Here is a 17,880-nt window from a genome sequence, read left to right as displayed (position 1 = left end):
ATACAGAAAGAGCTGGGTCTGGGGAACAGGAACATTTAGAATGAAGAGAAGCAGGAAGGCTACTCCAGGAGAGGACGTTCACATCAGAAAGACCTGAAAGCATTAAAATGGATACATTAGGGATTTGTTTCAAAATAACCCACGTTGTGGCAGAATGAGAAAGGAGTAGACATAAAACAAAGGACAGGGATGAAGAGACTGGCCGCGGGCTGCTTACTGTGGAATCTAGCTGATGGACCCAGGATTTGTTGTAGACTGTTTTCTCCCCTTCTGCATATGCTTGAAAAATCCCATAAACGGTAAAATAGAATTTAAAAATTTCGATTGGAATGATGGTCTATGAAGAGAGCAACAGTATACAATTAAATCAAATTTTTAAAAAAAGAATAAACAATGCCTAAAAATAGAAATATGCCTTTCATGTCCTGACCACATGAAGGGGAAAGAGACCAGTGTGGGTGCCTTACAGCATTTTCGTGTGGGTCAATTTCGAGAGCTCAGCAGAGGCCTGCAGGAGGCCCCTGAGGACTGTGCTTATGTATTTTTGACTGTTTCCACTCCTACACCACAACCATCACCATCTTCTCCATCATCATCAAGTACTGCTCAGTGAGCTCCCAGAACATGCAGGCAATACTCCAAGGTATACAAATAGTCTAATCAAGATCTGCCTTTCTTTTCAGGTTTACATTCTGCAATCCATGTGCGTGCCGAATTCTCACTCCTGGGCTAGCGAGGACTTGATTCTATTGAAAAAGCAGGAAAGGACAGACTGGCGTGTGGGAAGGCAGAAGCAAGGGGCGAGGGAGTAGGAGGAAAACTGGAAGGAAAACCTGCAGACCTCCAAAATGCTTATGCTTCTCACTACACTAAATTGTCTCCTATTTACTGACATATGATTTTTTCACCTTTTCTCCCTAAAGTTTCTCTTTACACAATTGACACGGGGAAAATCCATTGTTACAATACAGTTATGGCTACTTCCTTTGAAAAGCAATGAATTCATACACAAACAATGAATCATGGAACACTACATCAGAAACTAATGATGTAATGCATGGTGATTAACATAACATAATAAAATAAAATTTAAAAAAAATAAATAAATAAACATTGAACATGCAAACAAAGAAAAAAAAAAGAAAAGCAATGATTTCATACTCCATTACTTCTGCCTCTGACTCAGCAACACTACCTTTGGAGGTTATTAAAGACCATCAATAAGAATAGCAATAAAATATCACTTAAGGGAAATTTCCTACACATCCTAAAATAGATTAGAATATTCTCTGGAAGTTGAAGTCATTTGCTTTTTGTTTTGCTTGGTGTTTTGTTCGTTTGTTCTGAATTGCAGACATGGAAATTTTGTTATAAACCGTGTTTACCGACTCTAATCCTCTCATCTATCTATTTGAATAAAACCTTGCAGCAGCAAGTTCCATGGCTTAATTTCATGTTGTATCATGGTTAATTGATCCTACATGCTTTGAATGTTAGGTCTATTTTTATTTCTTGAGGTATTTTTTGTTGTTGCACGATGGGCAGGGCATAAAAGAATTCCATTAGTCTACACCTCCTACTTACATGTCAATATTTACCCTTTCCTTCTGGCTCTACCTCTTCCACCTTCTTCTTCCCTCTTTTATTTTTGAAATGAATAATCTGAGCTCTCACCTGGCCATCAATACCATGATGGCGTATTCTCCTCAGACATTTAAATGAATGCAGTCGTTGGAACTTCCTACAATCTCTTCTCATCAGAATTTCAAATATCGGAGGCCTTATCAATTTCCACTTATTTGTGCCATGTCATTTCATCACATCCTCATGGCGACAAAAAACAGAATAATGAATGGTAAGTTCCTGAAGAACTGAGTCATCACTATTGCTTATTAGTAACCTTTCTTATTTGAGCTCTTAGTTCTCCGATATTTATGAACAGGCTGAGACAGGGAAGTTTCCCAAATAAAACCCAGTTCTAGTTTCTTTTTCTTTCTTTCTTTTTTTTTTTTTTGTTAGAGAGAGAGAGTGCACGTGTGCATGCCCCAGGAGGGGTCAGGGGGAGGGGAAGAGAGAGAGAGAGAATCTCAAGCAGGCTCCAAACCCAGCGCAGAGCCCAACTCAGGGCTTGATCCCACAACCCTGAGATCAGGATCTGAGCTGAAATCAGGAGTCTGGTGCTTCATCCAGGTTCATTAAGCCTTGATCAATTTCAGTGGCAAAGTTGAATGTAAATGATGTATAGGCATCACCTACTTCTCAGAAGTTTGTATTAAGCACTCAGCTTTTATGAAAGACCTGCATTAGTAGCTGTTTTTGCTAACCAAAATAAATCCAAAGAAGATTTTCTTTTATGAAAAAAGGTAAAAAATAAAAACAGCGTTCAGCGATTGTTTGGCAGGAGTCACAGCCACTGTGGGGGCAGTGCAACCCCCCCACTCCCAGCAGCAGAGAGAGGGGCGCCACCGGTTCCTTCCCCAGGAACCACACTGGGCACCTCAGCAGCAGCCCCAGCTGTGGACTGTGTCTATGAGCCTCTGGGCTTTGTCTCCATTTATTTTGTGCATCTGTGTCCTAAGGTATCAGGAATGCCTAAGAGAGGTTATTTTGGGATCAGGGAACACTCCAATATTTTTCCATATAAATTAATATAATTGCTTCTTCACGTCAGGCCATCCCAGCTTACAAAAGGATGGCAGGGGAAACCTGTATTTAGTTTTTCTATAACCTTTTATTTTCTCATCCTTTATCATCATGGTTCTGGTTCTCACTGGGCTCATTAAAACATATTCTAGATGCATTCCTCTACTTGCAGTGTAATTTTAAGATCTCCACTTTAATTTTAATTAAATTTGTGAATTCAGTGACCTGGAAGGTAAACATAAATCCAGTTCTGCCTTTATTAAAGATAGATATATAATGAGCTAAAGGAAACTTTAGAGATCATTTAAATCTAAGTCTCCCATTTTATAATTTGAGAAAACTGGAACTCAGAAAGTTTGTGCTTTTTTAAAATAAGAAACATTTGGGGGATGCCTAGGTGGCTCAGTCAGTTAGGCATCAGAGTCTTGATTTCGGCTCAGGTCATGATATCAGGGTTGGAAGATCCACCCCTGTGTTGGGCTCTGTGCTGGGCATGGAGCCTGCTTGGGATTCTTTCTCTCCCTCTCCCTCTCCCCCTACCCCCCCCAAAAAAAGAAACATTTAGAACTATACCCCAGGATACCTGGGATTTTTTTTCTCATTGAACTGTAATTTCTTCCTGAGTACTTCTGGCTTTTCTGCAAGCATCCCCCATTGCTTCCTCTGAGATTTATTCTTAGTCAGAAGTCAGAAGTTAATATGGCTGCCTTCTTGATTTATGCATGAATGTGCCCACCATAGATTTCTGCCTCATAGCTAGCAGCCCATCAGTTCTCATAAGAGCCTATGAGAAATAGAGAATCCCATATGATCTCATAGGAAACTAAAATAAACCAATTCAACTCAGAGTTGTTTTCTCACCATTTTTGGAGTAATACTTTCCCAACCCATGCAAACCCTTAAAGAGGGGTGCCTTTTTGAGTGGAGGTGTCAAGCATATAGAGATTCTGGTCTTTAAAGAAAAAACTATGTGCAGGGTATATGAAACATAAAGAACATATTAAATGAGTATAAACTAATGCCAAATCTATAAAGATAATGGAAATATTTAAAAATTTCTTTTATTATGGTCATTTCATATCAAATTGTTAATTATGGATAAAATATAAACAAAACTGAGAATAAAAACTAGGACCACTGGGACCCAGTTTGTGCAAAAAGTCACATTCAAAGAAAACACACATCCCATTCCATTTATTTAGGCTTCCTTAAAGAGACCATTCTAAAGATTACACAAAGTATGCCACATAAAAAGTCCCTCCTAGATCCTTTTTAGATATCTCTTTCCATCCCCAAACTTTCACTCAGAGCAGCAGCTAACCATCCTTCCCTGTATCATAAATCCTCACCACAACTATGTCCCACTTTCCATTCACCCCTTCCACTTTTGCACAAGTCCACCCTACCCCCATCCATGGAACAACTAATGACAGGAGACCCACTTCTCCCCATAATGCAAAGTCCATGCACATCTTTTGGAAGTTCAGCTTTTCTCCCACTCTGACTACACTTCATGAGACTATCATCCCCTTTGTTCTGGTGAAAGGGAGTAACATTCTGTGGGGTGTGTGTACCTGTGTGAGAGAGAGGAATGAAAAGAAAATAAGGCCAGATGCTAAAAGATTTAAACAACATAGTCATCAGAGTAAATCTTATGGATATCTATGAACTCTATACCCTGATACTGGAGAATACACTCATCTCAAATACTCATGGCTGATTCACAGAAATTGATCATATACTGCATCACAAAGAAAGCACCCATCAATAACCTCAATAAGGGAAAATACTACAAACACCACCTTCTGATCGCATTGCAACAAAACAGAGTTTACTAACAAAAACAAAGCACAAAAGACCCTACCACATGGAGAGTTAAAATCCTACTATTCACTCCTGGGTGAAAGGGAAAATTGAAACTAAAATTACCAAAAAAAAAAAAATTAATGACAATGGTTTCCAGTTCTAGTCAAAATAGGAAAAACATACCCCACCCTATTTTTCCCAAAAATTACAACTAAAATCCCTGGACAGAAGCCATATAGGAACTATGAGAAGACTCTGAAAGGAGAAAGAAAGATGGAAAAATGCCTAGGAACCTCAGGACTGGAGGGTCAACTTAGTGTTAAATTTGCTGGGTTTGTATCGTCCTATACATCCCAGCCTGAGTTCCACATTCTGGAACTCCTAACAGGGACAGGAAAAAAGTCTTCAAGGAAAGCCTGTTCTCTCTAACCAGAGGTCTAGGAAGAAGGTAGCCCTTCAGGATAGAGCCTTTTAGACTCTACCCACCCAATTATAGGCAGATGTCATGAGAGAAGCAACACCCCTAACTGCCCCCCCCCGCCCCACCCCGCCAACATTGGTCTAGTTGCTGCAGAGACAGTGGAGTGAAACCATGGTGAATATCCCCACCCTATACCAAGAAAACAGTGTCACATGCCTGGCCACTGGTGGTGGCTGCAGACACAGACAAGAGAACCCCACTCCTTCCCACTTGCCCTGAGAACACAGTCTGTGAGGTGGGATCTTGTCAACTATCACCACCCCAAAGGAAGTAAAATGAAGAATACAATAACCAGCAAACAAGGAGTCCCCCCTCCTCCTCCCAACTAGAGAGTTGGAGGCAGGAGATGGAAAAAAGGATCCTTTAAATTTGTATATGAAGTCTCAGGCACACCCCTGTTCCACTCATCTGTGACTGAACAGAATCAATAAAGCAAATACTCTGAGAAGTGAATTACAGTGCAGTTCCACGCAGGCCTCTGGATAATGCAAAAGTGGGGCAGATCAGAAGAGCACTGCAAAGAGTTGGACAACTAAGTTGACATTAAAACCACAGCCCACCAAAGTGAGCCAGAATGTACTCTGTGATCATAAGTGTGTTAAAACCTACTAAAAGAGAAGATTTAAATGGAACCAGAGTCTCATTACATAATACTCAAAATGTTTAGGTCACAATACAAAATTAGTCATCTTACCAAAAACCAGGAAAATCTCAAATCACATGACAAAAGATGATGAACAGATTTCAATATCAAGATGATATAGGTGTGAGAATTATCTAACAAGGATTTTAAAGCAGCTATTAGAAAACGCTGCAACTAGCAATTTCCAACACTTTTGTAAGAAATAGAAAATAAATAAATAAATAAGTGGATGTAGATACATTGGAAAATCTAGATGAATTGGATAATTTCCTAAAGAACTACAGATTACTAAAACTAGATAAGAGCTGAGAAGCTTAAACAGACCGATTTCCATTGGAAAAATAGCATTATTTAGGAACTACTCCACAAAAAAGTATCAGGTACAAATGGTTTAACAGTAGAATTCTACCAAACTTCCAAAGACCAGATAGTCCCAGTGCTCATTATTCTAGAACATTGAAAATAAAGGAAACTTCCCAATTCCTTCTATGAAGCAACTGTAACACTGACACCTAAACCAGATGAAGACAGTAGGGCAGGGAGGGGACGCATATCACTCATGAATATTGATGCAAAAATTCTAAGCAAAATCTTAACAAATAGAATCCAATACCACATTAAGAAAACAATACATCAATACCTTGTGGGATTTATTATAGAAAGGCAAGGTTAGTTCAATATTAGTAACTTTATTACTATAATACACCATATTAATAAATCTAAGGAAAAATATCATGATTATCTCAACATATGACGAAAAAGCCACTGACAAAACTCAATACCCATTTGTGATAAAAAAGTTTCTAATGCTCAAGAAAAAAAGGGTGCCCACTTTCTCTGCTATTACTCATCACTGCACTGAAGGTATTAGTAAATTCACTTAGACAAGAGAACTCAATCAGAAGAATAAGAGTAGATCAAAAAAATAAGTTAAATTACCTGTATCTTTAGATGTTGTAATAGTATACCTGGAAAGCCACAGATAATCAGTGATAAAAGCAAATCAAACAATAAAAGAAATTCATTGAAGTAGCAGGCATAAAAGAAACATACAAGTCTACAGTTGCACCCAAATACCTACGGACAGTTAGAATATGAGAAAGGCAGCATCTCAAATCAATGGAATAAAGATGGATATTTAAATAAACAACTCTGGGACAATTGGGTAGTCATTTAGAAAAAGATAAAATTAGATCTATATCTCACCCCATACATAGGAATAAACTCCAAATGGATTAGGGAATCTTAAATGTAAGAAATTGAATCATGGAAGTACTAGAAAAAAAATACTGGTCTATTTCTCTCTAAGTTCTGTGAACAAAAAGGCTTTCTAATGATGACCCAAAATCCAGAGACAGTAAAAGAAAACATTAATATATTTGACTAAAAAATAAAAATAAAAACTAATGCATGTCAGAAAATACTGAAAACCAAGTCAAGCTGAAAAATTAACAACCTACACCATAGACAGAAGGCCTACTTTTAATACATAAAGAACGCTTAAATGTGAAGGGCAAAGGACCAAAAACTTGATAGAAAAATGTAGACAAGACATGAACAGACAGTTCACATATACAAAAAATTTGTTTATTTTTTTAATAGACTTTACCTTTTAAAGCAATTTTAGGTTTATAACAAAACTGAGTGGAAGGTCAAGATTTCCCATATACACCCCGCCCTCATTCATCTCAGATAATCAAAATCCCATTTTGTCATACATTTGTCATACAAATGTATGACAAAAGTCATACATTTGTTATAACTGATGAACCTACAATGACACATCATTATCATCCAATGTTTATAGTGTATATTAGAGTTCACTCTTGCTGTTGTATATTCTATGCATTTGGACAAATGTATAATGACATGTAGCCACCATTATGTAGAATTACACAGAGTAGTTTTGCCCCCCTAAAAATCCTCTGTGCTCTGACTACTCATCCCTCCTTTCTTCCCCACTCCTATTTTAAATTTTATGCAATAGAAATATGTGATTTCCTCTACTGCTCTTATGTTTAGAAACCCTTTGCTCTGAGATCCAATACCTAATTACCCATGTCTTTTGCTAATTTGTTTTGTTTTGTTTCCTTCTATTATCCTTTGGTATAAAATGAAGATCTACATACTTAATAATAATAATAATCAATTATCCTACTAGTATCTCTTTTAAACTCTCTTGCCTCCAAATATGTATGATTCCCATTCATCACAAGCTAAATTTCAACTATGTAATGGTCTATTTCTGAGTTCTAGTCCATGCCACTCATTTGTCCGTTTATTTTTTGTCAGTTAAAACTGTTTAATAAAAGTGTATTTCAGTATTTGTTAAGGCAAGTCCTTCAAATTGCTCTTCACTTTCAAAACATTCTTGACTATCTTCATTCATTTAAATTTTCTACAGAATTTTAGATTTATTTTTCAAGAAAAACATCCCACTACAAAGTATAGAATTAATTTCTGTAATTTAAAAAATATACTGAGTCACGCATTCCTTAAGGAGAATACCCTTGGTTGTTAGATACAGCCACTCCTGGAAGACTAGTGTGAGGGTTCCTTAGGAAACTTCCAACAGCAGCTCGGGAGAAGCAGGAAAGAGCATATACATGGGATGTATAAAGAGACAGGGACAGTCAGAATTCCCACAAGCAGAGACCTGACTTCCTTCAAAGGGCCAAACTATTCAGTCACCCCATATTTATTTGAGTATGAATCAGACAGAAAACAAATTTGGCTTTGTGAAACCTCCAAACACAGTGTGTGTCACTGGGGTATGAGCTACAGAAGTACAGAGATAGCATCTTCTTAGATTAGTTTATCAAATCCCATCTGCATTCACTACAGAAGAACAGAGGTAGCATCTTCTTAGATTAGTTAACCAAATCCCATCTGCATTCACATTACTCTACTGCAGATATTGGGACCAAGGCTGCAAGTGATTGAGAAAAATTTATCCAAATGTATCAGATCATCCATCACTCAACAGAATCCCAGTCTTGGGAGAATTTTCTTTTACCCTGAAGGTTGGTTAAGTTTCACTCTTGGGCCTGCCTTCAATTCAGTTCATACCACATAAATGGCATGCAGTTTCTGTTTTCACAACTTGGGAAATACTACACAACTGTAATTGTATTGTAATGCAATTCTTTATACTGACCCATTTAGAAACACAGGTCAAACTTGTTCTTTTCTGGGTTCCTTGGCCTGGAATATGTTCCCAAGTCAGGGAATTCTCAAAGCATGGCATGGTGAGATGACAGGATTTAAGTCACCAAAAATTAGTCCTTCATTTAGTAAAATAACTTAATGCATGTTGAAAGGACATGATCTTTAACAAAGGGAAGCAGATAGTCTTCTTTGCCCAATGGCCACTAATTTCTGCTTCACTGAACCCAAATCAAAGGTATCACCAAAACCTGCAACTCACCTACATTATGATTCTTTAACCCCAAACCTCTTTCTCTATTATTTAAAGTGCTCTACATAAATGCTTTATATTTCCATAATACCTTAACATCCCATAACACCTTAAAATTTGGACAAGGAGTCATCCTTTAGATTAAACATCTGATGAATTTGAACATTACCAAATTTAGCTCTGGCTGTGATTTCACCAGGATTATTTTAAAATAAAATAAGCTTTTCTTAGACCCACTCATAAATTTAAAGTGGATTATTTACCAATTTTTAAAATATTAAAAATTAGACCATCCCAAACATAAAATCATTTCAGGTTGAAAATTTTTAAATATTTAATAACAACAGAAAGCCTACAGTTCAGTTTAGTCTATTGACCAAATTACTTTCTGGAAGATGTCTTAGTTGTTTCCACTTGTCAGCATATTATTTATGCTTATTAAAAACAAATAAGCAGCAAGAAAGTTTGAAGCACAAAGCTGCATGCAGAAGACATAAAGATTTCAACAACTTTCTGTAGCAGTTCAGTAAAATTACATCAACATTTTGATAATAAAATTAGCAGAGATTTGTGTGATATTCATTAGAACGCTCAGTCTTCTTCTAGAGCTGGATTTTCATCCATCCTTCCACTCCTTTCCACAATTACAAAGCGAGTCTGTGACTAACCAATCACATCCCCAAGATGGTAGCTAGACCACAGTAAGCAGGACACTCTCCCCTTTGTTTCCGATGGAATCTAAAAATAAGGATATGACCTAACCTCAAACACATATCATCAACTTAATTCACAATTATCTGCTGATATTATAGGCATGAGAGGAATTCAATGTTTAAAGTGTTTTGTTATTATATTTATACAGTTCTTGTTTTATGATCAAATATGTGATGACTGAGAAATAAAAATTAATCTAAATTGTGCCACTGAATGTAGTGAAATACGTCATCATGTTAAATGATTCTTCTCTTCCTGAATATTCATACATGGAGAGGCAAAGATTAATAATGCCCTTATTTTACATATCTCTTTTAAAAAGGTGTTCATAGCACCTGCTTGTAAAGGGAACAGATGCTCAAAACCACAGAACAAGTTAAGTGTCAAGTGTATCAACAAAAGTCAGATCTCTAAGTCTCCTGCACTTGCCCCTGCTCCTCGGACACCTTCAGAGGTGGATGAAAGCCTGGTGGGGCCATACCATACCCTCAGTCTCCTCTGCTGGTTCCTTCTGTCTGCTTTGTGCTCTAAATGCTGGTCCCACTTTTCCCCACTCTCTCTCCAGAAGATCTCACCCACCCCCATTACTTCCATGGTTACCCACCACTGGCGACTCCCAAAGTTGCATCTCCAGACCCAAGATCTCCTTTAATTCCTATATTCCAAAGTCTAGTAGATATCACCCAAGCATCTCAAACTTCTCACCTTCATATCTGCCCCCATGATCTTTCCCCAAACCTGCTCTTCCTTTCTAGCCTTCCCCATCTCAGTAACTCCAATCAGTCCAGTTGTTCAGTACAAAATTTTGAGGGTGACCTTTGATTTCTCCATCTCCCCCACACTTAGGTAATCCATTGCCAAGTGCTACTGATTCCTCCTCCAAAATGTATCTCAGGTCTGTCTGCTTCTCATCATCTCTTCATGGACCACCTTCATCCAAATCACCATCATTTCTCATCTGAACTCTGGCGATAGCTCCTCATTGCCCTCACCTCTTCCACTCTTGCCCTCTCCAATCGGATCTCTAACATCATCCAGGACAGTTGTCTTCAGACATGGGTGGATCATGTTACTTCCCTGCTGAGGGCCCTTCAAAGACTTCCCTGTGTTCTTGATCTTGCCTACAAGGCCCATGGCCATGACCTGGCCATGCCCACTGCCCACCTCTTCTCCAACACTCCCCTTCTCACTCCTGTAGTGGGTTGAATTGTATTCCTTCCCCAAAAAGATATACCCATCTCTTAACCCCCGCCCCCGTACAGATGAATATGATCTTAATTGGAAATAGGGTCTTTGTAGACTTGAGTAAGGATCTCAAGAGGCAATTATCCTGAATTACCCAGGTATACCCTAAATCCAATGACTGATGCCCTTATAAGACACAGGAGAGTGATATTTCAGCCACAGAGACTCAGGGGGAGATGGCAAGTGGAGAGACAGGAATTGTGCTTCTACAAGGCAAAGAAGTCTAGAGCCACCAGAAGTTGGAATAAGCAAGCCAGGATTTTCCCTAGAGTCTTCAGAGTAAGTGTTGGCCTTGCTGACTCTTTGATTTCCGAATTCTGATCCTCAGAACTGTAAGAGAATACATTTGTGTTGCTTTAATTAAACCACAAAGTTTGTGGTGGTTTGTTATAGCAGCTCTAGGAACGTAATGCTCTCCCTAAGCTCCAGTACAGTGATATTTCAATTATTTAAAAGAGTTAGCTTTTTCCTCCTCAAAGATTTCTTACAGGTTTCCATCACCAGGAATGAAGCATCTGGCGTAAATACCACATCAACAAAGAGGCATCCTCAACATCTAATCTAAATTCGGCCCTCCTTCCTATACTCAGAGACCTTCCCTTTAGTATTTATAAGAGCTTACAACTATGTATCTATGTATTTATTGAATGTCTGTCTCTCCTTTACACTTTGGGTTCCATGAAGGCAATGTCTGTGTTTGTTGTCTCACCACAATATCCTAGTAGACACTAAAAATGGTCCTTCAATAAATGAAATTACAGAAATAAAAGAGGACTAAACAATCTTTTTGTTGGTGAATATTCTGAGAAGTGGCTTTCCCATGTTGAGTCAATTGAAATCCAGCAACCATACTAAAGTTAAATTTTAACTGACTATTGATAAAATGAATTATATTCCACAGATACGGGATTAATTAAATTAAGCCAATATAAAATTTGAGATGAAAATGCCATTACAAGGGAAAAGACTTCCTCTCCAATATTTGATCTTCTGGAGAACAAGCGTGATTGCTTGCATGCACCAACCACCACGTGCACTGGCTGAGACAGCCAACATACACAATTCAAAACCATGCCAATGAAAACCATGCAAATCAGATCCTTGGCACATGCAGCTTTTCATGAACGTGCCTGAAGCTAGGATCCTTAATGTATACAATCTTGTCCCATTTCCCTTCAGCCCATAAGCTAGATGTCTAGGAGGCCACTGTGTCTCCTACCACTTGATACACATACTAATGCACATAACAATCTATAAGTCCGATTCAGTAATAGCCTCGGGCAGGTATGATCTGAATGAAGATACAAAGACTATACCACCAGAGATAAGAGAAAAGCCTCACAATCTTATTTCAGGAGGAAATTCCATGGACATTCTGGCATTGTGCACAAAACAAAAGAAGAAGAAGAATGATAATAGAACTTATTTTAAGGAGGTTGCCCATTCAAATCCTTCATCTAGTGGCTTTTTCCCCCTCCAGTCAGTAGTTCCATTCATCTACTCATTCATCCCACAAATTTGCATCAAGAGCCTACTAGATGCTAGACCTTGTGACATACTGTGGGGATACCATGGTAGGTAAATTTAAAATAACCCTGTCCCTTGTTATGCTTAGTGAAATAAGTCAATCAGAGAAAGACATGTATCATATGACCTCACTGATATGAGGAATTCTAAATCTCAGGAAACAAACTGAGTGTTACTGGAGTGGTTGGGGGTGGGAGGGATGGGGTGGCTGGGTGATAGACATTGGGGAGGGTATGTGCTACGGTGAGCACTGTGAATTGTGCAAGACTGTTGAATCACAGATCTGTACTTCTGAAACAAATAACGCAACATATTTTAAGAAAAAAGAAAAAGAAGAAGATAACAGGAAAGGAAGAATGAAGGGGAGTTAAGTCAGAGGGGGAGAGGAACCATGAGAGATGATGGACTCTGAAAAACAAACTGAGGGTTCTAGAGGGGAGGAGGGTAGGGGGATGGGTTAGCCTGGTGATGGGTATTAAAGAGGGCACATTCTGCATGGAGCACTGGGTGTTACGCACAAACAATGAATCATGGAACACTACATCAAAAACTAATGATGTAATATATGGTGATTAACATAACAATAAGAAAATTAAAAAAAAAGAAAAAAAAATAACCCTGTCCCTGCCTTCAATGGGCCCAAAGTTTGGAAAGGAGACCCTTTATGAGCAATTACAAGGCAGAATGAGAAGTGCCACTTCCTGAACAACCAGGAAATAAGAGTTCATGGAGAACTACAGGGCGCAGAGAAACTTAGCAGAGATAAACTAGAATTGATCAGGCCTACGGGGCAGAAAGGAGGCCACAGCCACATACGCAAGGGCTCAGGGACAGTAGAGAACAAGGCAGCCCTTCATGTGACTGGTGGAGCTAGTGGTCAAAGGCAGAAAGAAAACAAACAGACTTGGGGGGGGGCGGTGGAAAAGAGAAAAGCTAATAATGAAATAAAAAGGAAATCAGGACTTTAAAATAATCCATCCAGTTGTGGAAGGAAAAAGATACATGTGCCCAGAGAGGCCTGAGTGCTCTCCATTAGGTCTCTGTGTCATGGTTCTGTACGAAGGAAAACATACATTGTTTCCTAGCCATCAATTTTAGTAGGCAAGAGTCAGTAATGTTCATATTACCTAGAACACTTCTTTCCAAACTGCAGATTACAATCCACTGGGGGAAATGAAATACATTTAGCGGATGGACATCAGCATTAAAAAAAAAAAAAATGAGGGGCGCCTGAGTGGCTCAGGCTTAGTTAAGCGTCCAACTCTTGATTATGGCTGAGGTCATGATCCCAGGGTCGTGAGAGTGAGCCCCGCACATCAGGCTCCACGCTCAGCAGGGAGTCTGCTTGAGGTTCTCTCTCCCTCTGCCCCTTCCCTCATCTTTCTCTCCTTCCCAAAATAAATAAAATCTTTTTAAAAACTGAAATACAGTAGTATATGATAAGATAGAACAGGAGAGGACACACAAGAACAAAGGGACTAAAACAGATCACAGAGCACTGCTCACAGTAAGGGCAAATACTATTTCATGTGCGCACATGCACGTGATCGGTCACAACTGCTTGACAGCCACTGACCAAGAAGTGGGTCTACACTCAGTGATGATTCTAATCAAGTCTTGAAAGCTTTGAAATCTTTCTTACGTATTTAGGGCCTAATACTAAAACTCGTGGACCCTGGCCACAAGGCAAAGTTCTTGCTCTTTGCTGTTAAGGGAACTTGCACACGGTGAGGATGCCTTTGAATATCTGGGCTTTGTGTCAAAGCAGGGAGTGGGAGCCTCACAGTGGCTGTTCATGACGATGAGAAGGGTGAGGAGCTAGAAGGGAGTGGGCCTATCACCCACATGGGCACCAGGATTTCCACGAGAGTCTTCTTTATGTCACACATACCAAAAATCCAGATGGTATGAGGATCTGTTCATGTAAAGGGGCCCAGGCCCTAAAGAATCACTTTCCTCTAACTGTCCCTGTAACATCTCTCCACAGTCAACCACTATCTCTCCAGGGGACAGATACAGAAGATTTGAGACTGGATAAAAATGGCCAAGTCACTGTTATTTAGAGCCAGTTTCTAAACAGTGATTATATTTCTGAGTGCTTCAGGGAAGCGGGAAGCATCTTTAAGAAAGCAGCTCATGACTTTTTGCTTCCCTTTATATTAACTAATCTGTTCGAGACAGTGAAAGTGTTCACTATACAATTTAAGTCCCATGTGCCACTTTTCGCCAGCCAGGAAATGCACAAATATCAGAGGGAAAAGAACTAATCTCTGTGGATGGTGTCTGGCTCTGGGTGTGACCAGGCAGTTAGGATCAGTCCTGGTCCTGATACTATTAAAAATTTCTGGGGCTCTATATCGGTGAACATTTTAAAGTCACACCAATCATGCCATTTGTTGCCTGCTACGTGGACCACACAGTTAGCAATGGCAGTTGTACAAAGTGTGTGCGTGAGGCAGTGGGGGAGGTGCAGTGAGAATGTAGCAGTGTGACACTAACCCCAGGTTTGAAGAAGTCGTTACTAAAATATGTGGGCAACACACCCCCTGGTAAAACCACTTGTAGCTGAGGGATGGACAACAAACAGGAAAGGATCCCTCAGAATCTAAAACTTACCAGAAAGGCAAACCAGACTGTGAACTTGAAGGGGAGCTCTACTGCTAGTTTGCTAAGTGTGGTGCCTAGTGTGTATGATTACATGAAAGACTAAGCATTGCCCTATAGAAGTTTAGACTGTTTCATCAGGAACTCCTGGGAGCAGAGGTTGGCAAACTTTTTATGTAAGGGACCGGAGAGTAAATACTTTGGGTTTCTGTGCCATATCGCCATCTGTCACAACTCAATTTTTCAGTTGTAGCATGAAAGCAGACAGAGCAAGGAGGTAAACAAATGGACATGGCTGTGTTCCAATAAAACTTGATTTAAGAAATCAGGTGGCAAGCCTGTTTTGGACTGAGAGCGAAAGTTTGCCAACTCCAACCCTAAAGCATTAAATGGCCCTCTGGAAACCAAAGATGAGATTAAGGACTCTGGCAAATCATATTTGATTCCTGACAGACCCCTATGCCACTTTATAACTAAAACTCTTACACCAACTAAATCTATAAAATCTCTTGATCCTCACAAGCATTGATACCACTATTTTATTATTATTCCTATTTTCCTATTTTTCAGCTGAAAATTAATTTCAAGTTATTCAATTACTTTTCCAAGGGTACACATGCTATAATAGATAGAACTTATACACAATCATTTGGCTCAATAAGAATCAGAAAATCCAGAATCTAAATTTTTGTTTTGCAGCTAACTAAATTTTCTGGACAAGAAAGATGAACTTCCTATGTTTCTAACTCTTAACATTGAACAGAAACTTTCAAAATGACAATGGTGACCAATGTGGGAAAAGGTAGGGAATTTGAGAAAAGAAAGACTTTTAGGGGCGCCTGGGTGGCTCAGTTGGTTAAGCGACTGCCTTCGGCTCAGGTCATGATCCTGGAGTCCCAGGATCGAGTCCCGCATCGGGCTCCCTGCTCGGCAGGGAGTCTGCTTCTCCCTCTGACCCTCTTCCCTCTTGTGCTCTCTGTCTCTCATTCTCTCCCTCTCAAATAAATAAATAAAATCTTTAAAAAAAAAAAAAAAAAAAGAAAGACTTTTAATTCACTGTAATGTCAACTACAAAGAAATGAGAGTCTTTGTAAGTTTTTCCATTTCCTCACACCACACATACACACACACACACACACACATACACACACACACACACACACACACACACACACACACACACACACTGAGTCCACCCAAGACTCTGGAAATGATTGGCAAAATCTAAAATGTAGGACAGGAATCTTGGAGGAAACCGCAGGGCCAGGCCTAACTGCCTGAGATAATTAATGCCTTCTAATCTCACAGAATCTCCTTCACCAGCTCCTCAAAAAATACCGACCATGGATGCAGGAACCTCTGTTTATCCTCCACCCTGATTTCAACTGGGATGCTGTGGAAGCCCATACCCACTTTGTCATATGAGATGAATGGCTGTGTGGCTTCTACAACCTTTAACAAGAGACAGGTCGGGATGGCTCTTAGACTGTGGTGTTGTCACTGGATCGCTCTGTGGGTCCTCCAGGGGTGGCTGGGAGCAAACCACTCATAAATCGGTTCTCTGTGCCCCACTGACAGAAATGGCCAGTCACCATCAAGGTGTAGGAAAATACACTCCCAACCACTTGCCTGAAACATTTCATGCACCCACCCCGCATATTGATTTTATGAGACCTGGCACACAGTAAAGTTCATAATCTGAGCCTGAACAGGCAGCAACATGTGTGAGAAAACAGCTCTCCTCTTTACTTTGTATCCTCTGAGGCATGCTCTCATTACATAACATCTGTGCACACAGAACAGTATCCTCCTTTTAAACTTCAAAGGTTCATGTGTAAATATTTATCTCAATGAATACTGTCCCTATTTGTTTCCACCTTTGGTGATAGGTAAAAACATACTGGTCAACCATGACAACAGCCTTACATAGAGAACTGCACCCTTTTATTAGTGACGTGCTAACAGTTCTTGTCCATAGCTGAATAAAGATTTTTAAAATTCTTCAAAGTGCCCGTCTATTAAGCACCGCTTGCCTCACTAACTCACCTTTATTTTTTTAAAGATTTTGTTTATTTGACAGATAGAGAGAGAGAGAGAACGTAAAAGCAGGGGGAGCAGCAGAGGGAGAGGGAGAAGCAGCTTCTCCGCTGAGCAGAGAACCTGATGGGAGGCTCGATCCCAAGACCCCGGGATCATGACCTGAGCTGAAAGCAGACACTTAACCAACTAAGCCACCCAGGCACCCCACTAACTCACCTTTAAAGTGATACTACTGCCAGTGAATTTTGTTCAGTCAACCCGCAAACTCCAGTGTCTGCCATGAAAACAGGCTAATTATATACCAAAGGGACCAGGAGAAAGAAACTCCGATCCTTCTCATCTTATCCCTGATTTTTGTCCCATTCATGCCCCCTCCCACCCTTCTCGCAGGGAAAGAAAAATTGAAAAAAAAAGGGGCGGGGGAGAAATGAGAAGAAAAGAAGCAGTAAAGAAAAAAGTGTTTTTCATCATTTCAGAAGTGGGAAAAAAAAAAACAGGAAGCCTCTAACTATGACCTGAAGTGCCACCTCAATTCAACACTTCAGTTTAAACACTGTGGGCGGGAGGAAATTCCTAAGACATTTTTCCTGCCTCTCCCCCGGTAGTCCATGCCCTGTGATGGGTGGCGATGCTTGGGAAGAGCTTTGGGGGAGCAGGAATGGCTGCAAGAGGCTTTACAGGAGAAATGCTGCTCAAACTCCTTCTGACAGAAGTAAGAAGAGAGGCCAGTGAGGTCGACTGAGCTGGAGGGAAGGGCTC

The 17,880-nt window shown here is 39.8% G+C and overlaps 1 protein-coding gene across 3 annotated transcripts in view; it reads right to left on the bottom strand.

Annotated features, from left to right (window-relative positions):
• Positions 1-17,880, bottom strand: part of SERPINB7 (serpin family B member 7) — a 75,871-nt gene that overhangs the window by 44,471 nt on the left and 13,520 nt on the right. The gene's annotated exons all lie outside the window — the stretch shown is intronic.

This window comes from Zalophus californianus, chromosome 14 (genome assembly GCF_009762305.2).
Source record: "Zalophus californianus isolate mZalCal1 chromosome 14, mZalCal1.pri.v2, whole genome shotgun sequence".
NCBI classification, from domain to species: Eukaryota; Metazoa; Chordata; class Mammalia; order Carnivora; family Otariidae; genus Zalophus; species Zalophus californianus.
Note: the sequence above shows the minus strand (reverse complement) of the source record. Positions and strands in the feature narration are given on the sequence as shown.